Consider the following 23,483-nt stretch of genomic DNA (forward strand, 5'->3'; position numbering starts at 1 on the left):
AAAAAAAATAAAGAAAAAAAGAAACAGACACAGAAGTCAAGAAACTCCTCCAAGTTTACCATGCTAGGAATTTGCAGAGTCGAGACTTTTTTCAGCCAGCCCTTCTGAATCTAGACTGTAGAGCCCACTTTCTTAGTCATTACACTAAACTTATCCTAAGTTTGTTTTCTCATCTGTAAATGGGGATAATAATATCTACATCATAGGGTTGCTGCATGCATTAAATAAATTAACACACATTTTAAAAAGGTCCCCTACTATTATTGTTGTACTTCTATGTCTCCTTTTATGTCTGTTAATAGTTGCTTTATATATCTAGGTGCTCCTATGCTGGGTGCTTAGATACTTACAAGTGTTATGGCCCCTTGTTGAATTGTTCGCTTTATCATTATGTAGTGTCTTTCTTTGTCTCTTGATACATTTTTTGTTTTAACGTCTGTTTTGTCTGATAGAATTATTGCTACCCCAGATTTCTTTCTTTGCCATTTGCATGGAGTATCTTTTTCCATCCCTTCACTTTCAGTTTGTGAGTGTCTTTAGGTCTGAAGTGCTACAGCTAGAATGTGTTTTTTCCCCAGCAGAGGTGTATTTCTGCCTCTTCCACGTCAGTCAGTGTTGTCCCTTGTTGTGGGGGTTCTTTTCATCATCCAGTTTCCAGTTCTCTCTCAGAGGTGACTGCTCCACAGGTAACTGTAAATTCTTTGTGTTCGCGGGAGGAGATGAGTTGAGAGTCCTCCTACACTGCCGTCTTCCCAGCCTTCTTTAATTCCTTCCAATAATGTTTTGTAGTTTGCAGTGTACAAATTTTTCACTTCCTTTGTTAAATTTATTCCTAAGTATTCTTCTCTCTTTCATGCTCTTATAAATGGACTGTTTTCTTAATTTCATTTTTAGATTGTTCACTGTTGGTGTTTAAAAATGCAACTTTGCTGAACTTGTTGTTTAGTTATAATAGGTTTTTTGTGGACTCCTTAGGATTTTCCATGTACAAGATCATATCATCTGTGAATAGCGATATTTCAACTCCTCCTTTATAAATCTAGATGCAGTATATTTCTTTTTCTTGTATAATTGCCCTGGCTAGAACCACTAGTACAATATTCAATAAAAGTCATGAAACTGGGAAACCTTGTCTTGTTCTTGATCTTAAGGGTTAAAGCATTCTGGCTTTCACCATTGAATATAATGGTAAATGTTTGCTGTGGGTTTTTTATAGACAGCCTTTATCAGGTCAAGGAAGTCCCCTTCTATTTATAGTTGGGCAGATAGTATATTGAAACCATGCTACTAATCAGGTCTCTGACTCTGGATTGAATGTGCTTTCTATTAATATACACTTTTTACTTACCCCTATCTCCTGCTTTGTTTAAGAACAGATTGAAATACAAATTTTCAGGACTTCAGGTGAATACAGAAAACTGTGAACCAAATCTAAATCTCAACATATAGATATATGATAGATAGATAGATAGATAGATGATAGAGAAACAAAATCAAATGAACAAATTCAAAATAAATTTGATTCCAAATAAGCTTTATCTTTCTAAATCTTAGAACAATTTTGGATTCCGTGCCTGTACTTATCTTTGTCATGGTTCGTGTGGACAACACGAAACAGAATCAACACTAGGTCCTTTGGATGGGAGGGAAGCAGAGTAAACTGAGGCCAAAAAGAGAAACTCCTGCACAAAGCCTAACTTCAGATTCTGGGTTCAGAGAGCATACCTTTAAGATAGACAGAAAAGCATCTGTGATGGCTAATTTTACGTGTCAACTTGACTAGGCCACAGACTGCCCAGATTAAACATTATTTCAGAGTATGTCTGTGAGGATGTTTCCAGATGAGATTAGCATTTCAATAAGTGGACTTGGTAAAGTGGATTGCCCTCTTCAACCAATGTGGGTGGATATCATTCAATCAGTTGAGGACTTGAATAGAACAAAAAGGTGGAGGAAGGACGAATTCACCCCTTTTTGTTTCCCGCCTGCCTGCTTGAGCTGGGACATCAGTCTTCTGCTCTTGAACTGGAATTTATACCATTGGCTCCCCTGGTTCTTAGGCCTTCAGATTCACACTGGAACTACACCACTGGCTTTCCTAGGTCTCCAGCTTGCAGATGGCAGATCATGCAACTTCTCAGTCTCAAGTATTGTGTGAGCCAATTCCTCATAATAGTAAAGATACAACAGGTCCTATTAGTTCATATCATATATTGACATATATAAACCAATAAGATATATGTATGAACCAATAGGGGATTTTATATACATATATCTGTTTCTCTGGCAAACACTAATTAACACAGCATCCAAAGGAGAATGGTCCTAGGCCTTTCCAGGACTCAGATTATGATTCTGATCCTGAGGAAGGGAAACGTGGACAGGAGTATCATACAGTGTAACCAGATCCTTGGGTATGAGGATTGACCTAATTCCAAGCTTTGCAAAGCTGTTTAGGGATATTCGGGAGGTACAGAGAGACACTATTAATAAATACCTTGCCTCTGACAGAATTGACTCAGTACTGCAGCAGTTGGATATAACAATATGTCCAACTCGGAAGAGCTGGGAGAAGCAGAGCTAAATAATAAGCTTTACCTATTTCAAGGGAACACATCATTGAGAAAATAGTTTCCACTGGCTTCATGGCTTCAAATAAATATTTCTATATATCCCAATATCCCTCTTTACTTTATCATGTACATTTCCCTTCTGCTCCTGTCCTCTGGCTACCTCCCACTCTCAATTCTCGACCTGTATACTGTACACTCCACTCCACCACCCACCCCACCTTCACATACCCAACAGCTGTCAGACTGAGGGGGAAAGAGTTTGAATCTTGCTGCCAAGTCAGAAGCTCTTCGGTAAGGTGAGGCATTCTAGCAACAGAGGCCAAGAAGCCTTCTGGGTTTCTGTTGGTCCTTGGGTTCCACCTTAATGGAACTCTTACTACCTAAAACTATCTATCTTCTATTGACAAGGTAGCCACGTTCCTTTCAGAGGTTTGAGAAAGACCTCTGTTGAAGAATCCATTTATAAGAATATTTTGAAAAGATTAAGACCATCAGTAGATCCAAAATAGAACTGGCACCTACTTCAACAGAGACTAATATGACTCTCCATCGCCAAACATACTCTGCAAGGTGCAAATGGAATGACTAAAGCAAAACATCTCTTGAGATGCAAAGGACTGGAAGGAAGCTTCTAAAGGTCATTTTGTATTCTAGCAAGCTTTGGGAAAACAAAGGAAAAACATATGGTGTAAGAAAATCAAATACCTGTAGCATGAGTTTCATTTAATAAAACGAATTCCTGAATATGTTGCAAGTAAACTGACGTCCTGAAAACCAGACTCTATCTTCTTCACTTAATTCTCCAATATGTTTTCTCTTCATTTTAGATGGAACTTCCACAGACATTTGGTCATAACACTTTTGTTCCTAAGTTTTTCTGTCCCCTTTAGTCTTTTTCTCAAGTGCTTATGATCTAACAACAAACAATGTGCTAAGGAAGCTCTCTACTTAAAAGAGCCCGGCATTGAACCCTTTGGTAAACCAAATCATCATTTTATCATGGGAGTAATCCCTCCCTATTTGTATGTTTCCTCAGGTTGCATTAGTATAGTGTAGTTTCTTAAAGGAAAGCCTAATGAGTGAGTGTAATAATTGAAGCAATAGCATGGGGTCCTGAAGGCAAAGCACCTCCTTTCGCGGCACCCTACCCAAACATATAGGTAGAACAGAAGTAGAAATCCATGCACATGACTTTTCCTTCCACATCCCAACAATCAGACCTTGCTGATCCTATGTCCCTGTGATTGAGGATCCTGCTCTCTGTTGCAGTAAACAAGAAACAATGAATTTGATAATCAGATTAAACTCTTAATGATGTATTGCTATATTTTTATGTGGCATAATATTTTTACCCAGTTTAAATAAATATTTCCTTGGCAAGAGCCTTAGGGTGAGATACTTAGGATATGATACTGATGATGAGGATCCCCCAGGCAGGCTGATGAGGGAGAGTGCTTTACATTGAGGAGGACTTCTGATGCCCTTTACAGCACCTATCAATTCTACCTAATGTGTAAAGCCAATCTTGCTCACAGATTGCAGTGTTCCCCAAATTCAGCCATCCATGTCCGCCTTCACAATTCTTTTCATGTTCATGAATTGCCAGTACTACAATTTTCCATACATTATGTATCAGCAGTACTATTATTTACTCAATATTTTCTTTAAATTAACTTCTATTTAAATATCTAGTTTGGTCTCATTCTATGCTATAATATCTATAAAATCCTGAGCCTTTGTGCTAGCTAAATGAAATCTTTTAGGTAGTACACAGATGAACATTTTTATTTCAATATTTACGGATTTATGTTCATCTGTGTACTACCTAAAAGAATTTAATATACTACTAGGGGCACATATACCACACTTTTGGAAACTCTAAACTAGTCCAGTGCCATCATTTTGAAAATCATGAGATTTCATCAAAGATAAATATGCAAATGCCAAAAATCGTGTACAACTCAAAAAGATCTTAAAGACTGTTTCTCCATGCCCAGCATCAGCAACGGTGACACTGCAGAACCAGGTCCTGATATTCTACAGCAAAGTGTCAGCAATGATTGACCAGGCTTCCCGGAAGGCTCTAGAGCCCCCAACCTCTGAGGCTTAGTCAAGTGTGCCCAGAGTCAAACCCGAACCCCAGCTCATATAATAAAGTTTACATTAAAAGTCAAGGTTTTGATGAATGTCACACTTGGAAGCCAATTAAATGGGCTGAAAAGAAGACACAATTTCCCTTGTCTAATTGACTTGCAGCACCTTCAAGGTAGTAAATTTGTCACATTGAATTATTAATGAGAAAGGAATATTTGACTTGCTGCCTTGAATAGAAAATAGTTCATTATTGGGTAGCATTGTTCCTACCAAATAACGAGGCTGACACTAGGGGATTTTAGGGACAGTGTGACTGAAAGTTGTATTTGTCCTCATCACTATATTTCCCATACCCTACACCTCTTTAAAACAAAACCATATGATCATTTTAATGGGCAGAGCTTAATTTTGCATTAATTTTCATTGTCATAGACTTCATAGGTTTCTCCAATATCTTCAACCATTCAAACATATGCTTGTGGTTAGGAAAAGGAATTCAAGGAGCTCTCCAGACCTTATTTTTATTTAGTCAATATTTTCTTTAAATCAAGCCCCTGGTTTACCTTTTATACTTCCTCAGTCATTATGTCCGTGAAATCATGGATATATGAGTTGCAATTTTTTTCAATTGTGTATCAAACTAAACATGTGACTATTAAAACATAAAATGACCTATATACCAAATATAAATATCACCTACACACTTTGGCTGACACCGAACATACCACATTTTTGGAAATACAGCATTAAAAAATATAGATTAAACAAAGTGGGTTCTTGAGAAAACAAGGGAGGAAGAAAATTTATAATCTATAAAATCAAAATTTCAAAACATATTCTTTTGGAAGAGAGACTTTGGACCTACTTAATTTGTTACTCTTTTATTAAGAAATCCACTACTATCCCCCCACCCACTCCACCAAACCCTGTTTCCTGCTTTTTTAAAACTGTGCCTATTCTTCCTTCGTGAGGCCTTCCCTGATTCCCCTGATCAGTTCAGTTCTGATCTTGTTATCCTCTGAAACCTCATAACAGTGTGTATTGCTTTTAAGGCCCTTGATATTTTCTGACATCAGCCATAGTTATACTTGCATTGGACCTATTCCTCTCATTAGACATGAGCCACACTGAGGTGGCTAACATAGTACTCTGAACACAATAGGTGATCAATAAATATTCTTTGAGTTGAAAAAGTATGGCACAAACCAGGATACTTTGCCAAGACTAGCTAGTTTCACAAACCTTTGTTTATTAAGAATCTTGAGTGGCAATTATCTGAACACCGAGTCTCAGTGTCCAGACATAGACAATGATGATGAAGGTATGGGAGATTTGGGGGAACATATAGAGACTCTGTATGTCTTGTGTTGGATGCTGAGAGTCTCATTTCAGCTCCTAAGTGGCAATGGATGGCTTTTTGCAATCTCTTCCCATAAGCCTGCCTACTGGGACAACATATCTTATTTGATGGGTTCAGCAAGTAGCAATTAGGTTCTTTTACATAGGCCACATTTCTTCATCACGTCTGTGCTGTGTTCATTATGCTCACTCCCTCGACATCAATAAGTCAATTTTAAAGAGCATCCAATGCTTTACAGAGTTTTATCGAAAGCCCTCTTTCTGAGTAATGCAGTTTGTCTCATTGTCCCTGATTATGTACAGCTCTTCAATGGAAAACAGGTTATTATATTTTTGGAAGATTTGTTCCTCTTAGCCTCTCTCAACCCTATCTCCTAAGCCTACAGTACAAAAAGGAAAAACATAACATATATCTGCAATAATCAGACCCAGGTAAAATCTAAGTATTTTTAAAAATGCACAATCAGGAAAACTATTTCTTGCCCCCTTTCCAGCCTAGGTAAAAGACTGGAAGGGTAATGTATAATAAGTATCATTCACTTTACAAGCAGATACATCAAACCCACTCTAGCAGACAGGCAATGCCAAGATAACATTTATTCTACCCCAATGGAAAGTAGAAGAGGAATTCTGGAATTGGTGCATGCATACAAGTGTGCAGAAGGCCCTTTAAACAAAATGCTCATATCCACTGCTCTTCCCACCATTACAGGCACTAATAGGTTGTTTTCCATTCCCACTGATTTATTTTTTATAGTTGATAAAGGACTTGAGATACCTTATAATTAAAGAAATGATAGGGGAGAGAGAGGGAGAGAGAGAGAGAGAGAGAAACATGAACTATTAAAACCAGAGTAACAGAGCCAAAGTTTTGTAATAAAGAGAGGAAAGAAATATATGCAAAAGAAAATATAATTAATTAATATGATTAACAATAGGTACAGCAGTTGTCCAAAAAATAAAACTGTTCTGAGCTTCCTGGCAGCCAATGCAAGAGTGATTATGTAACACTCATTATCTAATAACAAGGAAAATCAGATAAAGTAACTTTGTCCTAGCACTGAATTCTAAGAATTTTTGGATGAATCATTTTGCAGAAAAAATAAAAACAGCATAATTTAATCTAGCAAAGCTTTACTCAGCAAGGGGCGTGGAATTCAAAAACAAAGATCCAATCACAGACGTTGAGATACTAATAGTAAAACTAGTGCAGTATAAATTTGTGAATATATGCATACATATTTATGTGTAGATATAGATATGATTCAGTGTACTTAAAGTGAGTTCCCAAAGGGAGGATTCTGAAGAGAAATTCTCTGACTGCTTATTTTTGGATAGAGCCATCGAGGGCTATAGTAATGTAGTGCAATGATCCTCACAGTGTGGTCCCCAGACCAGCGGCATCTGAATCACCTGGGAACATGTTAGAAATGCAAAATTTTGGAACCCAATCCAGACCCACTGAATCTGAAACTTTGAAGCTGGGCCCCAGCAATGTGTGTTTTAACAAGCCCTTCAGTGGATTCTGGGGCACCCTAACGTTTGAGGACAACTGGCTTAGTAACACCCACCACTAATCTTTATCACCTTCTTTGGGATCCAGGTCTTCAACTGTTTCTCCCCAGCTGGGGAACCAGATAACCCAGGTGTTCTGACATGTTTGGCCTTCCAATCGCTGCTCCTACTCCAGCATGCTTCCTAAAGTATGAGACAGAAAGATATAGATATAGTCTAAAATAAATTTCTCAGAGCCCACTCCATGCTTTACACATTATCAAGCCTTCAGAATTACCTAGGATAATAAACTCAATTCCGAAGTAAATTTAATCTGTTTTGAAGACAAAAGCATAGCTAGAGATCAAACTGTAAATGATTCTAGCAGTAGTATAACAAATTTTGGGGATTTCCTTAGACTTCAGAATAAACTGCCAAACAAATTATTCTACAAATGAGGACCACAGAAATACAGTAATCTCTCATATTTCATTCAACTAACGATCACTTTTCCAGAAACTTTGTCTATTTGCAATAAGGTGGGAAAAAGGAAAATAAGCAAAAACAAAGCTAAATAAAACAGCAAACAAAAAACAAGTTTGAAAGAAGCAAAGGGGGATATCATGATATCTATGCTCTGAAGTGATTTAATTTACTCATAGGGTAATTGCTCAAGCTGATATTCAAATACTATTTTTATTTTAGACATAGTTTTAACAATCATGCTTTAGTGGGACTGTTTGGGGTTTATCCGGTGACAGGAGCAAGAAATTCACTTGAAGAAGAGACCAGGGAGGAGGGGCTAAACTCCCCAACATCAGCACCAGAGGACAAGCCATGTCTCCCAGCCCCACATACAGTCCTCCCCCATATAAAGTCTAAGTCAAATCACCACAGCTTGCTAGTCAGCCTCATGGTCAACTTGCTGGCCAGCCAATTGACTTAAATTCCTTGCTTTTTTACACATTCAGTTTTAGGTGTCATTTTGTCTTCATAACAGCAAGTTGAGGAATGTTCAGCTTATTTCTGCCTTAGCTCCCTACTGCTAAAGCTGGAGAATGAGAGGCAGAAAGAGAGAGTGAGACTGAGGCTATGAGCAGAATGCATCCATAGAAATATGCTATCGTATAAAAAGAAGCCTTATGAATTTTTTTGAGATTATCTTAACATGGTTACATTCACAAGAATTCTTCACATTCAAAAGCATAGTCAATAATGTATTCAAGAATATATTTAAGAATATATTTTAAATTTATTCGCTATATTCAAGGAGCTATTGAAGAATACGCTTAAAAGTTTATGCAAGAACATATTCAAAAGTATATTCAAGGATATAGTCAAAACGTATTAAATGTACTTAAAATGTATTCAAGAATACATTCTTCATAAATACATTTTTTCAAAAATATTCTCTTCATATATAACTTCTTTTTTAATATATTTAATGAATTATCAAATGATTATATTTTCCTTGTTCGTATATTCTTCCTATTTGTGACACAGAATGTTCAAAAATAAAAGTAAAACCAAGTTATGCATAATATTTGTGTGCTTTCCTTCTTTGGCACAGTCCAACTTAAGCTTCACTCAATTTAAGCAAAGATAGGTGCTTACAAGCAACAGAAGGCTAAGTTTTCTTTACCTCCTGTCAAGAGGAAATTACACAAAACATCATGCTACGTACACAGCACAATATAAACACATTATCTGACCATGTACAGAAGAATTCCATGGCACTGAATGTCACTAATATTACAAATCAATATCTTAATAATAAATATTAACATGTAAATAATGTTTGCATAATTTTCAAACTAGAAAATATTCATCTTATGCTATGCACATCTATGGCCTGGACACCATCACTACATCACAGCCCAGTACAAGAGTGAGTTCTCATAGTGATGGCACAGAATTCCAAAACTTAAAATAAAATATTAAATTATGTTTAGTATCCTTGGTTTATGAAAGAAATAAATATAAAATTCATTGTAAACATATTTCCATCAAAATGTTTAAAACAATAATCAAAACAGAAGTTTTGGCACTTAAAGGAGTAAGCATCAATTATTAGGAAAGTTCAATTATGTGTAAAGGAACATTCTACGTTTTTGCCAGATACCACTGTAAAAGTTCTCAATAAAATATTAGCAAATCAAATCCAACAAGTAGATTTTTTGTATTTTCTTCTTTTTTTCCAGCTTTATTGAAATATTATTGACATATAGCATATGTAAGTTTAAGGGGTCAAAATGATGATTTGATACACATATATATTACAAAATGATTACCACAATAAGGTTAGTTCACACTAACCTTATTAACTTGACACTCCATCTTCTCACATAATTACCATTTTTGTGGCGATAACATTTAAGATCTACTCTCTTAACAACTTTCAAGTATATAATACAGTACTGTTAATTACAGTCACCATGTTATACCTTAGATTCCCAGAATATATTCATCATATAGCTGGAAGTCTGTATCCTTTGACCAATGTCTCCCCATTTCCCCCAACCCCAGCCACTGACAACTACCATTCTCCTTTTTCAAGTGAGAACATCCAGTATTTATCTTTCTTTGCTTGATTATTTCACTTTGAATAGTGTCCTCAAGGTCCATCTGTATTGTTGCAAATAGCAGGATTTTCTTCCTTCTAATGGCTGAATAATATTCCACTGTGTATGTGTGTATATGTGTGTATGTAATGGAAGATATACATACCACATTTTCTTTATTCATTCATCCATTGATTGACATTTAGGTTGTTTCCATCTCTTGACTATTGTAAATAATGCTTTATTGAATATGAGAGTGCAGATATCTCTTCATAATAGTGATTTCATTTCCTTCAGATATAGAATTTCTGGATAATATGGTATTTCTAATTTTAATTTTTTGAAGAACTTCCATAGTGTTTTCCATAGTGGCCGTACCAATTTACATTTCCACCAACAGTGCATGAGGGTTACCTTTTCTCTACATCCTTGCCAGCATTTGTTATCTCTTGTCTTTTTGATAATAGCCATTTTAATAGGTATGAGGTGGTATCTCACTGTGGTTTTGATTTGCATGTCAGTGATTTGTGATGTTGAGGATATTTTCATTTATTTGTTGGCTATTTCTGTGTCTTCCTTAGAAAAATGTCTATTTGAGCCCTTTGTCCATTTTTTAATTGGATTGTTTATTTTATTATTATTTTTTTTAAGTATTGGCACCTGGGCTAACAACTGTTGGCAATCTTTTTTTTTTTCTGCTTTATCTCCCCAAACCCCCTGTACAGAGTTGTATATCTTAGTTGCCGGTCCTTCTAGTTGTGGGATGTGGGACACCACCTCAACGTGGCCTGATGAGCGGTGCCATGTCTGCGCCCAGGATCCGAACCCTGGGCCGCCACAGTGGAGCACACAAACTTAACCACTCAGCCACAGAGCCGGCCCCGGATTGTTTATTTTTTTTTCTATTTCATTGTATGATTTCCTTATATATTTTAGATATTGGCCACTTATCAGATAGACTGTTTGCAAAAACTTTCTCCCATTTGGTATGCTACCTTTTCATTTTGCTGATTTTTTGGGTTTTTTGCTGCGTAGAAGCTTTTTAGTATAATGCAGTCCCATTTGTTTATTTTTGCTTTTGTTGCTCATGCCTTTGGTGTTACATGCAATAAAATATTACAAGACCAACGTCAAGGGGCTTTTCCCTATGTTTTCTTCTAATATTTTATAGTTTCAGGTCTTACATTTAAGTATTTAATCCATTTCAAGTTAATATTTGTGAATGGTTTAAGATAGGGGTCCAATTTCATTCTTTTGCGTGTGAATATCCAATTTTCCCAATATCATTTATTGAAGAAACTATCCTTTCCCCATTGAGTATTCTTGGCTCCCTTGTCAAATATAGGTTAACCACATATGTGTGAGTTTACTTCTGAGCTCTCAGTTCTGTTCCATTCATCTATATGTCTGTTTTTATGTCAATACTATACAGTGTTTTGATTAATGTAGCTTTGTAACAAAGCTTGAAATCAGGAATTGTGATGCCTCCAGCTCTGTTAGTCTTTCTCAGAGTTGTTTGGCTATTCAGGGTCTTTAAAATATATTGAATTAATTATCAAAACAACTTCCTACAGAGAAAAACCCAGGCCCAGATGGCATCACTTGTGAATTCTACCAAACATTTTAAAAAGAATTATCACCAATGCTTCAAAAATTTTTCCAAAAATATAAGGGATGAAAACACCTCTAAACTCATTGTATGAGGCCAGTATTATCCAGATAGCAACAGCCAGACAAAAGACATTGCAAGAAAAGAAAATTACAAACTAATATCCCTATGAATATAGATGCAACAATTCTCAAAAAATACTACCAAAATGAGGCCAGAAACATATAAAAAGGATTATATACCTTGACCAAGAATGATTTATCTCAGTATTGTGAGGTTGATTCAACACATTAAAAGCAATCAATGTAATGTGCTGTATTAACAGAATGAAGGACAAAAACCCCATGATCATCTCAGTAGATGCGGCAAATCAGCTCATAAATTCCAATAGCTTTTCACACACAAAAAAAATGCAACAAACTAGATATGAAAACAAGATGATAAACAGCATCTCTGATAAATCCATAGATACAATCATACTTAATGGTAAAAGAGTGAAAGTAGTATTCTTAAGATCAGGAACAAAACAAGGATGTCTACTCTTGCTTCTTCTGTTCAACACTGTACTGGAGATACAATGCTAAGCAAGAAAAAAAAGCATCCAGATTGGAAAGGAAGAATTAAACTAATCTTTACCCGCAAATGACATAATATTGTATAGAGAAAATCCTAAGAAATTCACTAAAAATACTATTAGAAATAATCAACAATTTCATCAAAGTTTCAAGATACAAGATCAATATAGAAATCAATATATAGAAATAAATATTTTTGCTTTACACTAGCAATAAAAACTGCAAAATAAAATTAAGAAAACAATTCCAGTTCCAATAGCATCAAAAAATACTTAGGAATACACCTAACAAAATAAGTGCAAGTCTTGTACACTAAAAACTACAGAGTATTATTGAAAGAAATTAAAGAATACCTAAGGGAGGGAGATGAAGATGGCCAAGTAGGAAGGTCCTTAGCTCACCTCCTCTCATGGACACACCAAAACTACAACAACATACAGAACAACTATCACTGAGAATGACCTTAAGACTAGCAGAACAGATTTTCCACAACTAAGAATATAAATAAAAAGCCACATTGAGATGGGTAGGCAGGGCAGAGGCACAGTCTAGTCAGGACAAAAACTACTGGCATGGCTACCCACCAGTGGGAGGGATAGCACAACTGCAAAGGTCCTCCTGGATGAGCAAAGGACTCAAGCCCCATATCGGGCTCCCCAGCCCAGGGTACCTATACCAGGAAGAAGAGCCCACATGTCTGGCTTTGAAAATCAGTGGGGCTTACATCCAGGGGAGCTAGAGTGCTATAGTAAACTAAAACTCTACTCTTAAAGGCATTGCACACAAACACTCACCCTGAGTCCCAGCACAGAAGCAGAAGTTTGAAGAGTGTCTGGGTCATACATGAAGCAGATTCTTTGACTAATTTTAGGGCATGTGGTGGAGGGGCAGGAATCTGGTGGAACTTTATTCAAGGGCAGAAGTGCTGGCAGGCACCATTTTTTTATTCTCCTCCTATCTAGCTGGCCCAGCCCTGATGGACACAATTTCTGACACTCTCTATCTACCTTGCCAACACCATTCACCCCACCCTGGCATTCCCCTGCAGACATGCTCTGGCCAACACCCCTCCAAATTGGTTCCCTCCCTATGCCACCTATTTTGGGGCTGCAACTGGCACTGGAGCCCCTAAAACATGGCTCCTGCCCCATGGGGTCAACCCTGTACACGAGTACACCTGCAGCAATTGTGGCCCAGGAACAACAGAAGGGTGCATCAAACTTACACAGGGGACACATCTGGAGCAACTGGCTCTGGTGACCAGGGGGTTTGCACCACTAGGCCTCACAAGACACCTTCTTCATAAGGCCACCACTTCAAGACTGGGAGACATAGCTGATTTACCTAATATATAAAAACATACACAGAGACTTAGGCAAAATGAGGAGACAAAGGAATATATTCCAGACCAAAAAAAGACAAAACCTCAGAAAAAGAATTAAATGAAATAGAGAAAAGCAATCTACCAGATAAAGAGTTCAAAATGCTAGTCATAAAGATGTTCACTGAACTCAAGAGAAGAATAGATGAACACAGCAAGAACTTCAACAAAGAGATAAAAAATATAAAAAGAACCAATCAGAGCTAAAGAATAAAATAACTGAAATGAAAACTACAGTAGAGGGACTCAACAGCAGATTAGATGATGCATAAGAATAGATCAGCAACCTGGAAGGCAGGGTAGTGGAAATCACCCACTCAGAACAAAATAAAAAGAAAAAATGATTTAAAAAATTGAGGATAGGGGCTGGCCCTGTGGTGTAGTGGTTAAGTTCAGCACACTATGCTTCGGTGGCATGGATTCATGGGTTCAGATTCCAGGCAGACCTATACCACTCATCAGCCATCCTGTGACAGCAACCCACATATAAAGTGGAGGAAGATTGGCACAGATGTTAGCTCATCAGCTAATCTTCCTCAGCAAAAAAGAAAAAAAAATTGAGGTTAGCTTAAGGGATATCTGGGGCAACATTAAGTGTACTAACATTCACATTATAGAGGTCCAAGAAGTAGAAGAGAAAGAGAGGGACAAAAAACCTATTTGAAGAAATAATTGATGAAAAGCTTCCCCAACCTGGTGAGGGAAAGAAACATCCAACTTCAGGAAGCACAGAGTCCCAAACAAGATGAGCTCAAAAGACACACACAGGACACATTATAATTAAAACGTCAAAAGTTAAAGATAAAGAGAGAATCTTAAAAGCATCAAGAGAAAAACAACTAGTTACGTACAGAGGAACCTCCATAAGACCATCAGCTGACTTTTCAGCTGAAACTTTACAGGCCAGAAGGGAGCAGCATGATATATTCAAAGTGCTGAAATAAAAAAACTTACAACCAAGAATATTCTACCTAGCCAGGTTATCATTAAGAATTAAAGAAGAGGGGCTGGCCCCGTGGCCGAGTGGTTAAGTTCGCGCGCTCCGCTGCAGGCGTCCCAGTGTTTCGTTGGTTCGAATCCTGGGCGCGGACATGGCACTGCTCATCAGACCACGCTGAGGCAGCGTCCCACATACCACAACTAGAAGAACCCACAACGAGAAATATACAACTATGTACTGGGGGGCTTTGGGGAGAAAAAGGAAAAAATAAAATCTTTAAAAAAAAAAAAAAAAAGAAGAGATAAAGAGTTTCCCAGATAAGCAAAAGCTAAAGGAGTTAATCACCACTAAACTGGCCTTACAAGAAATGTTAAAGGGGCTTCTTTAGCAAAAAAGAAAAGGCTATAACTAGAAATAAGAAAAAAAAAATCTCACTGGTAATGGCAAACATATAGTAAAGGTAGTGGATCTATATAGGTAGTTTGAAGGTTAAAAGACAAAACTAGTAAAATAATCTGTATCTGCAATAATTAGTTAAGGGAAAAACAAAATAAAAAGATGTAAAATATTACATCAAAAACATAAAACACAGAGGGGTAAAAATGTGGTGCTTTTAGAACATGCTCAAACTTAAGAGACCGTCAACTTAAAATAGACTGTTATATACATAGGTTTCTATATATAAATCTCATAGTAACCACAAATCAAAAACCTATAATGAATACACAAAAAATAAAGAGAAAGGAATACACACATAATGCTATAAAAGTCATCAAATCAAAAAGGAAGAGAGCAAGAGAAGAAGAAAAGAACAGCGAATAACTATAAAAACAACCAGAAAACAATTAACAAAATGGCCATAAGTACATACCTATCAATAATTACTTTAAATGTAAGTGGACTAATGCTTCAATGAAAAGACACAGGGTGACTGAATGGATAAAGAAATAAGATGTAAATATATGCTGCCAGTAAGAGACTCACTTCAGATCTAAAGACACACACAGATTGAAAGTGAAGGGATAGAAAAAGATATTCCATGCAAATGGAAACGGAAAGAAAGCTGGGGTAGTAATACTTACATTAGACAAAATAGACTTTAAAACAAAGACTATCAAGAGACAAACAAGAGCATGACATAATGATAAAGCAACTTATCCAACAAGAGAACACAACACTTGTAAGTATCTGTGTACCCAACATAGGAGCACAAAACATATAAAGCAAATATTTACGAAGATAAAGGGAGGATTTGACAGTAATGCAATAATAGTAAGATACTTTAACATCCCACTTACATTAATGGATAGATCATCCAGACAGAAAATCAACAAGAAAACATTGGCTTTAAATGACACATTAGACAAGACTGACCTTATAGATATATACAGAATATTCCATCCACAAGTACCAGAATATACATTCTTTTCAAAAGCACATACAATGTTCTCCAGGATAGATCACGTATTAGGCCACAAAACAAGTTGCAATAAATTTAAGAAGATTGAAATCGTATCAAACATCTTTTCTGACTACAATGGTATGAAACTAGAAATCAATTACAAGAAGCAAAATGGAAAAAACTACAAACACATGGAGACTAAACAACATGTGACTAAATAATCATTGGGTCAACAAAGAAATCAAGGAGGAAATGAACAAATACCCTCAATCAAATAAATATGGAAACATAACATTCCAAAATCTGTGGGATGCAGCAAAGCAATATGGAAGTTTATAGCAATAGAGGCCTAACTCAAGAAAAAAAGAAAAATCTCTAATAAACAATCTAACCTTACACCTAAAGATACTAGGAAAAGAAGAAAAACAGCCCAAATTTAGTAGAAGGAAATAAAAAAGATCAGAGTGAAAATAAAGAAACCAGAGACTAAAGGATATAGGAAGTGTCAAGATGTCGGTGTAGTAGACTCTGAACTCACCTCCTCTCAGAAAGAAAGGTGCACAGTCCTTTGGTGAAAGGCTCACCTGATAGACTCTGGGTGCATCTCGGTGAGAAATAATACCTTCCCAGGGACCAAGACATTGGTAACAGCCATCATTGTGTACAGGCATGCTGACATGCCTGTTGCTTTATCATTATGTCATGCTCTTGTTTGTCTCTTGATAGTCTTTGGAGTACTACCCCAGGCCTGTTAGCCCAGGGTCTGCCCCACCCACCAGAGCACTGATTTACTCCAGGTCAGCCAGGGCAGCCAGCCTGCCCAAGGGGCTAGCCCCACCCAACAGCAAGCCCTCAGGCAACTTGTAGGGGTGCACAGGCTGGGAAACTGGATCCTCTGCAGCTGGGTGGGTGGGTCTGCCAACCTGTGCCAACCTGCCAATGCTGTGGGACAGGGAATGCATGAGGAGCAGGTTGAGTGTGTAGGGTGTAAGTGGAATGTGTGAGGCCTCTGCAGTGCAGTGAATGGGTCCACTTCAGGGAGTCAGGGCATGTGCATGGGGCAGGATTGTGTTGGTGTGTGTCGCCCTGTGGGCAGTGGGGCTTGTCAACTACAGAAGACTTGTGCTTCTCAAATAGCCACATATGGGATTGGCCCCACCTTCCAAAGCCTGAAACAATTGGGTGCTCCCATGCCTGGGCCCAGCTCCACTCAGCTAAAATCCTGAGAGAATTGACAACAGCCTTGCAGGCCAGAGGCTGACAGCAATTGTAAGCCCCTGAGCCTAGCAACCAGTCACACTGGGGGACTACTCACTGAACAGAAAAATTGCAACATGAATGTGCTATACCTTGCAGTCAACTGTGCTGGAGCTCCCCAAACCTGATAAAGTGACTGAAGGGACCATAGCAGCCACACACAGCTGAGCACTACAACCAGCCAGCCAGGGGGACAGCCTAGACTCCCTAGGCACCTGCAGCAAGAGAAACCCTGCCACAACAGAAGACAAATGTAGCCCACACTGGGGTCACTCCTTGGACACTTGGAACTGGTGATCAGAGGGAGGCACACTGCTGGGCCTCATAAGGCGTCTCTTACATAAGACCACGTCTCCAAGATCAGGAGGTGTAGCTGACCTACCTAATACATAGATATAAGCACAGAGAAAGAGGCAAAATGAGGAGGTAAAGGAATACATTCCAAGGAAGGGGACAGAACAAAACTTCAGAAAATGAACTAAATGAAACAGAAATAAACAATCAACCTGACAAAGAGTTCAAACAAAAAGTCATAAGGATGCTCACTGATCTTGGGAGAAGAATGGATGAACTCAGTGACAATGTCAACAAAGAGTTAGAAAATATAAAAAAAGAGCCAATCAGAAATGAAGAATACAACACTGCAAATGAAAAATTCACTAAAGGGACTCAATAGCAGAGAAGATGATACACAAGAACAGATCAGCAAGCTGGATGAAAGACTAGGGGAAATCACCCAAGCTGAACAGATTAAAAAAAAAGAATTAAAGAGAATGAGAACAGTCTAAGGGACCTCTGGGACAACATGAAGTGCACTAACATTCATATTACAGGTGTTCCAGAAGGAGAAGAGAAAGACAAAGGGGCAGAGAATCTATTCAAAGGAATAATACCTGAAGACTTTTCTAACCTAAGGAAGGAAACAGACATCTAGGTACAGGAAGCACAGAGAGCACCAAACAAGATAAACCCAAAGAGGCTCACACCAAAACACATTATAATTAAAATGTCAAGAATTAAAGATAAAGATAGAATCCTAAAACCTTCAAGAGAAAGGCAACAAGGTACACACAAAGGAAACCCCATAAGGCTATCAGCTGACTTCTCAGTAGAAACCTAACAGGCTATAAGAGAGTGGCACAATATATTTAAAGTGCTAAAAGGAAAAATCCTATAGCCAAGAATACTCTACACGGCAGGGTGATCATTCAGAATGGAAAGAGAGAGAAGGAGTTTCCTTAACAAGCAAAAATTAAAGGAGTTTATCGCCAAGAAATCAGTTTTACAAGAAATGCTAAAGGGACCTATTTAAGTGGGAAAGAAAAGACTACAAATAAGAATAAGAAAATTGCCCCAGAAATGGCAAGAAAATCACTGGTAAAGGCAAAAATACAGTAAAGGTAGCAGATCAACCACCTATGAAGATAATATGAGGGTCAAAAGACAAAAGAACTGGGGGCCTGCCCAGTGGGGCAGTGGTTGGGTTCTCGTGCTCTGCTTTGGCAGCCCTAGGTTTGCAGATTCAGGTCCCGGGCACAGACCTAGCACCACTCATCAAACCACACTGTGGAGGCATCCAACATAAAATAGAGGAGGATTGGCACGGATCTTAGCTCAGCCACAATCTTCTTCAATCAAAAAGAAGAAGACTGTTAACAGATGTTAGCTCAGGACCAATCTTCATCACACACACAAAAAGACAAAAGTACTAAAATTACCTATTTGCATGATAAAAGGGTGATTAATACACAAACACAGAAAAAAATGTTAGATAAGACATCAAAAACACAAAATGTGGAAGGAGGGGAGTAAAAGAGTAGAGCTTTTAGAAAGGGGTCAAACTAAAGAGATTGTCAACTTAATAGATTGCTATATATTTAGGTTTTTATATGCGAACCTCATGGTGATCACAACCTATAATCAGATCAGAAACCTATAATAAACATACAAAAAAATTAAGAGAAAGGAACTCAAACACAATACTAAAGAAAGCCATCAATCCACAAGAGAAGAGAGAGAGAGAAGAAGAATGGAATAGGGAAGAAATACTAAAACACCCAGAAAAAAGCAACAAAATGGCAATAAGTACATACTTATCAATAGCTACTTTAAATGTCAATGGACTAAATGCTCCAATGAAAAGGCATGGGGTGGCTGATTGGATGAAAATAAAAGACCCATATATATGCTGTATACAAGAGACAAACTTCAGACCTAAAGACACTCACAAGCTGAAAGTGAAGGGATGGAAAAAGATACTCCATGCAAATGGCAATGAAAATAAAGCTGTGGTAGCAATACTTATATCACACAAAATAGACTTTAAAACAAAATCTTAACAAGTTACAAAGAAGGGCACTATATAATGATAAAGGGAACAGTCCAACAAAGAGAATATATCACTGGTAAATATCTATGCACCCAAAAGAGGAGCATCTAAATATGTAAAGCAAGTATTAACAGACATAAAAGGAGAAATAGATAGCAATACAATAATAGTAGGGAGCTTTAAAACTCCACATACACCGAGAGATAGATCATCCAAATAGAAGATTGATAAGCAAACGTGTGTATTAAATTACACATTAGACCAGATTACTTAGTAGATATATACAGAACATTCTATCCAAAAGCCACAGAATACACATTCTTTTCAAATGCACATAGAACATTCTCTAGGATTGATCACATATTAGGCCAGAAAACAAGACTCAATAAATTTAAGAAGATTGAAATAATAACAAGCATTTTTTCTGACCACAAAGGTATGAAACTGGAAACAAAATACAGGAAGAAGGGGCCACCCCATTGCTGAGTGGTTACATTCACTCACTCCACTTCTGCAGCCCAGGGTTTCACTGGTTCAGATCCTGGGCACAAACATGGCACGACTCATCAAGCCATGCTGAGGCAGCATCCAACATAGCACAACCAGAAGGATGTACAACTACAATATACAACTATGTGCTGGGGAGCTTTGGGAAGAAGAAAAGAAAAAGAAAGGCACATTGGCAACAATTGTTAGCTCAGGTGCCAATATAAAAAAATACAGGAAGAAAATCAAAAAAGCCACAAATATGTGGAGATTAAACAAAATGCTACTGAACAATGACATGGTCAATGAAGAAATCAAAGGAGAAATCAAAAAATACCTGGAGACAAATCAAAATGAAAATATGACATTCAAAATTTAGGGGATACAGCAAAAGAGGTTTGAAGAGGAAAGTTTGTAGCAATACAGCCCTACCTCCACAAACAAGAAAAATCTCGAATAGACAATCTAACACTGCACCTAAAGGAACTAGGAAATAGAAGAACAAACAAAGCCCAAAATCAGCAGAAGGAAGGAAATAATAAAAATAAAAGCAGAAATAAATGAAATAGGGACTAAAAAGCAATAGAAAAAATCAATGAAAACAAAAGCTGGTTCTTTGAAAAGATAAACAAAACTGACAGACCTTTACCTAGACTCACCAAGAAAAAAAGAGAGAAGGTTCAAATAAGTCAAATAAGAAATGAAAGAGGAGAAATTAAATGGACTCCTCAGAAATACAAAAGATTATAAGGGAATACTACAAGATATACACGAACATATTGGATAATCTGGAAGAAATGGATAAATTCTTAGAATCATACAAACTTCCAAAACTGAATCAAGAAGAAATAGAGAATTTGAATAGACCAATCTCCAATAAGGAGACTGAAACAGTAATCAAAAGCATCCCAAAAAATAAAAGTCTACGCCCAGATGGCTTCCCTGGAGAATTCTACCAAACATTCAAGGAAAACTTAATACCTATCCTTCTCAAACTCTTCCAAAAAATTCAACAGGAGAGGCTTGCTAACTCATTCTATGAAGCCAACATTACCCTGATACCAAAACCAGACTAGGACAACACAAAAAAAGAAAATTGCAAGCCAATATCCCTGACCAACACCGATGCAAAAATCCTCAACAAAATACTAGCAAATCAAATGCAACAATACATTAAACAGATCATACACCATGATCAAGTGGGACTCATTTCAGGGATGCAGGGGTGGTTTAAAAACTCAATCAACGTAATACACCAAATTAACAAAATGAAGAATAAAAATCACATAATTATCTCAATAGATGCAAAGAAAGCATTTAACAAGATACAGCATACACTTAGGATAAAAACTCTGAATAAAACGGGTATAGAAGGGAAGTACATCAACATAATAAAGCCCATATGTGACAAACTCACAGGTAATATCATTCTCAATGGAGAAAACCCAAAAGCTATCCCTCTAAGAACAGGAACCAAACAAGGAGGCCCACTTACACCACTCTTGTTTACATAGTATTTGAAGTCCTAGCTAGAACAATCTGGCAAGAAAAAGAAATAAAATGGATCAAAATTGGAAAGGAAGTTGTAAAACTGTCACTATTTGCAGATGATATGATTTTATATATAGAAAACCCTAAAGAACCCACCAAAAAACTTTTAGAAATAATAAATGAATATGGCAAAGTTGCAGGATACAAAATCAACACACGAAAATAAGTTGCATTTCTATACACTAAGAATGAAATAGCAGAAACAGAAATTAAGAATAAAATACCATTTACAAGTGCAACAAAAAGAAGGAAATACCTAGGAATAAATTTAACCAAAGAGGTGAAAGACCTGTTCACTGAAAACTACAAAACATTGTTGAAAGAAATTGAAGACACAAAGAAATGGAAAGATTTTCCGTGCTCTTGGATTGGAAGAATTAACATAGGTAAAATGTCCATACTTCCTAAAGTAATCTACAGATTCAATGCAATCCCTATTAAATTTCCAAAAACATTTTTCACAGAAATAGAACAAAGAATCCTAAAATTTATACGGAACAACAAAAGACCCCAAAGAGCCAAAGGAACCCTGAGAAAAAAACAATCCTGGAAGTATCACACGCCCTGTTTTCAAAATATACTGCAAAGCTATAGCACACAAAACAGCACGATACTGACACAAAAACAGACACACAGATCAACGGAACAGACTTGAGATCTCAGAAATAGACCGACACATCTATGGACAGCTAATTTTGGACAAGACAGCCAAGCAAGAACATACAATGGAGAAAAGAAAGTCTCTTCCATCAATGGTGTTGGGAAAACTGGACAGTCACAAGCAAAAGAATGAAAGCAGACCATTATCTTACACCATACACAAAAATTAACTCAAAATGGATTGAAGACTTGAAGATAAGACCTGAAACCATGAAACTTCTAGAAGCAAACCTCGGGAATACACTCTTTGATGTCAGTCTTATCAACATATTTTCAAGTACCATGACTGACTGGGCAAGGGAAACAATAGAAAAAATAAACAAATGAGACTACATCAAACTTAAAAGCTTCTGCACAGCAAAGGAAATTATCGACAAAATGAAAAGACAACCTACCAATTGGGAGAAGATATTTGCAAAGCATATATATGATAAGGTGTTAATATCCAAAATATTCAAAGAATTCATACATTTCAAGAACAGAAACACTAAGAACCCAATTAAAAAATGGGCAAAAGATCTAAACAGACATTTCTACAAAGAAGATATAGAGATGGCCAACAGGCACATGAAAGGACGTTCAACATAATTAACTATCAGGTAAATGCAAATCAAAACTACAATAAGATATCACCTCACTCCAGTCAGAATGGCTATAATTAACAAGACAGGAAACAACAAGTATTGGAGGGAATGTGGAGAGAAGGGAACCCTCATATGCTGTTGCTGGGAGTGAAAACTAGTACAGCCACTATAGAAATCAGTATGGACATTTATCAAAAAATTAAGAATAGATCTACCATATGATCCAGCTATTCCACTGTTGGGTATTTTTCTAAATGACATGAAAACACAAATCCGTAAAGATACCTGCACCCTTATGTTCCTTGCAGCATTATTTACAATAGCCAATACTTGGTAGCAACCTAAGTGCCCATCAAGAGACAAATGGACAAAGAAGATGTGGTATATATACACAATGGAATACTACTCAGTCATAAGAAAGGATAAAATCTGGCCATTTGTGACAACATGGATGGACCTTGAGGGTATTATGCTAAAAGAAATAAGTCATAGGGAGAAAGTCTAATATCATATGATCTTACTTATAAGTAGAAGACAAAAGCAATAAGAAACAATCACATAGAGACAGAAATTGGACTGGTGCTTACCAGCGGGGAAGAGGAGAGATAGGTGGGTGAAAGGGGTGATC

At 37.1% G+C, this 23,483-nt stretch overlaps 1 long non-coding RNA gene across 1 annotated transcript in view; it reads right to left on the bottom strand.

The window, feature by feature from the left end:
* LOC111771528 (uncharacterized) overlaps positions 1 to 23,483 on the bottom strand; it is a 181,822-nt gene that overhangs the window by 39,499 nt on the left and 118,840 nt on the right. The window contains exon 4 of the long non-coding RNA XR_002805394.2: positions 7,614 to 7,724. This is a non-coding gene — a long non-coding RNA (uncharacterized lncRNA). The remainder of the gene's footprint in view (positions 1 to 7,613; positions 7,725 to 23,483) is intronic.

This window comes from Equus caballus, chromosome X (assembly GCF_041296265.1).
Source record: "Equus caballus isolate H_3958 breed thoroughbred chromosome X, TB-T2T, whole genome shotgun sequence".
NCBI classification, from domain to species: domain Eukaryota; kingdom Metazoa; phylum Chordata; class Mammalia; order Perissodactyla; family Equidae; genus Equus; species Equus caballus.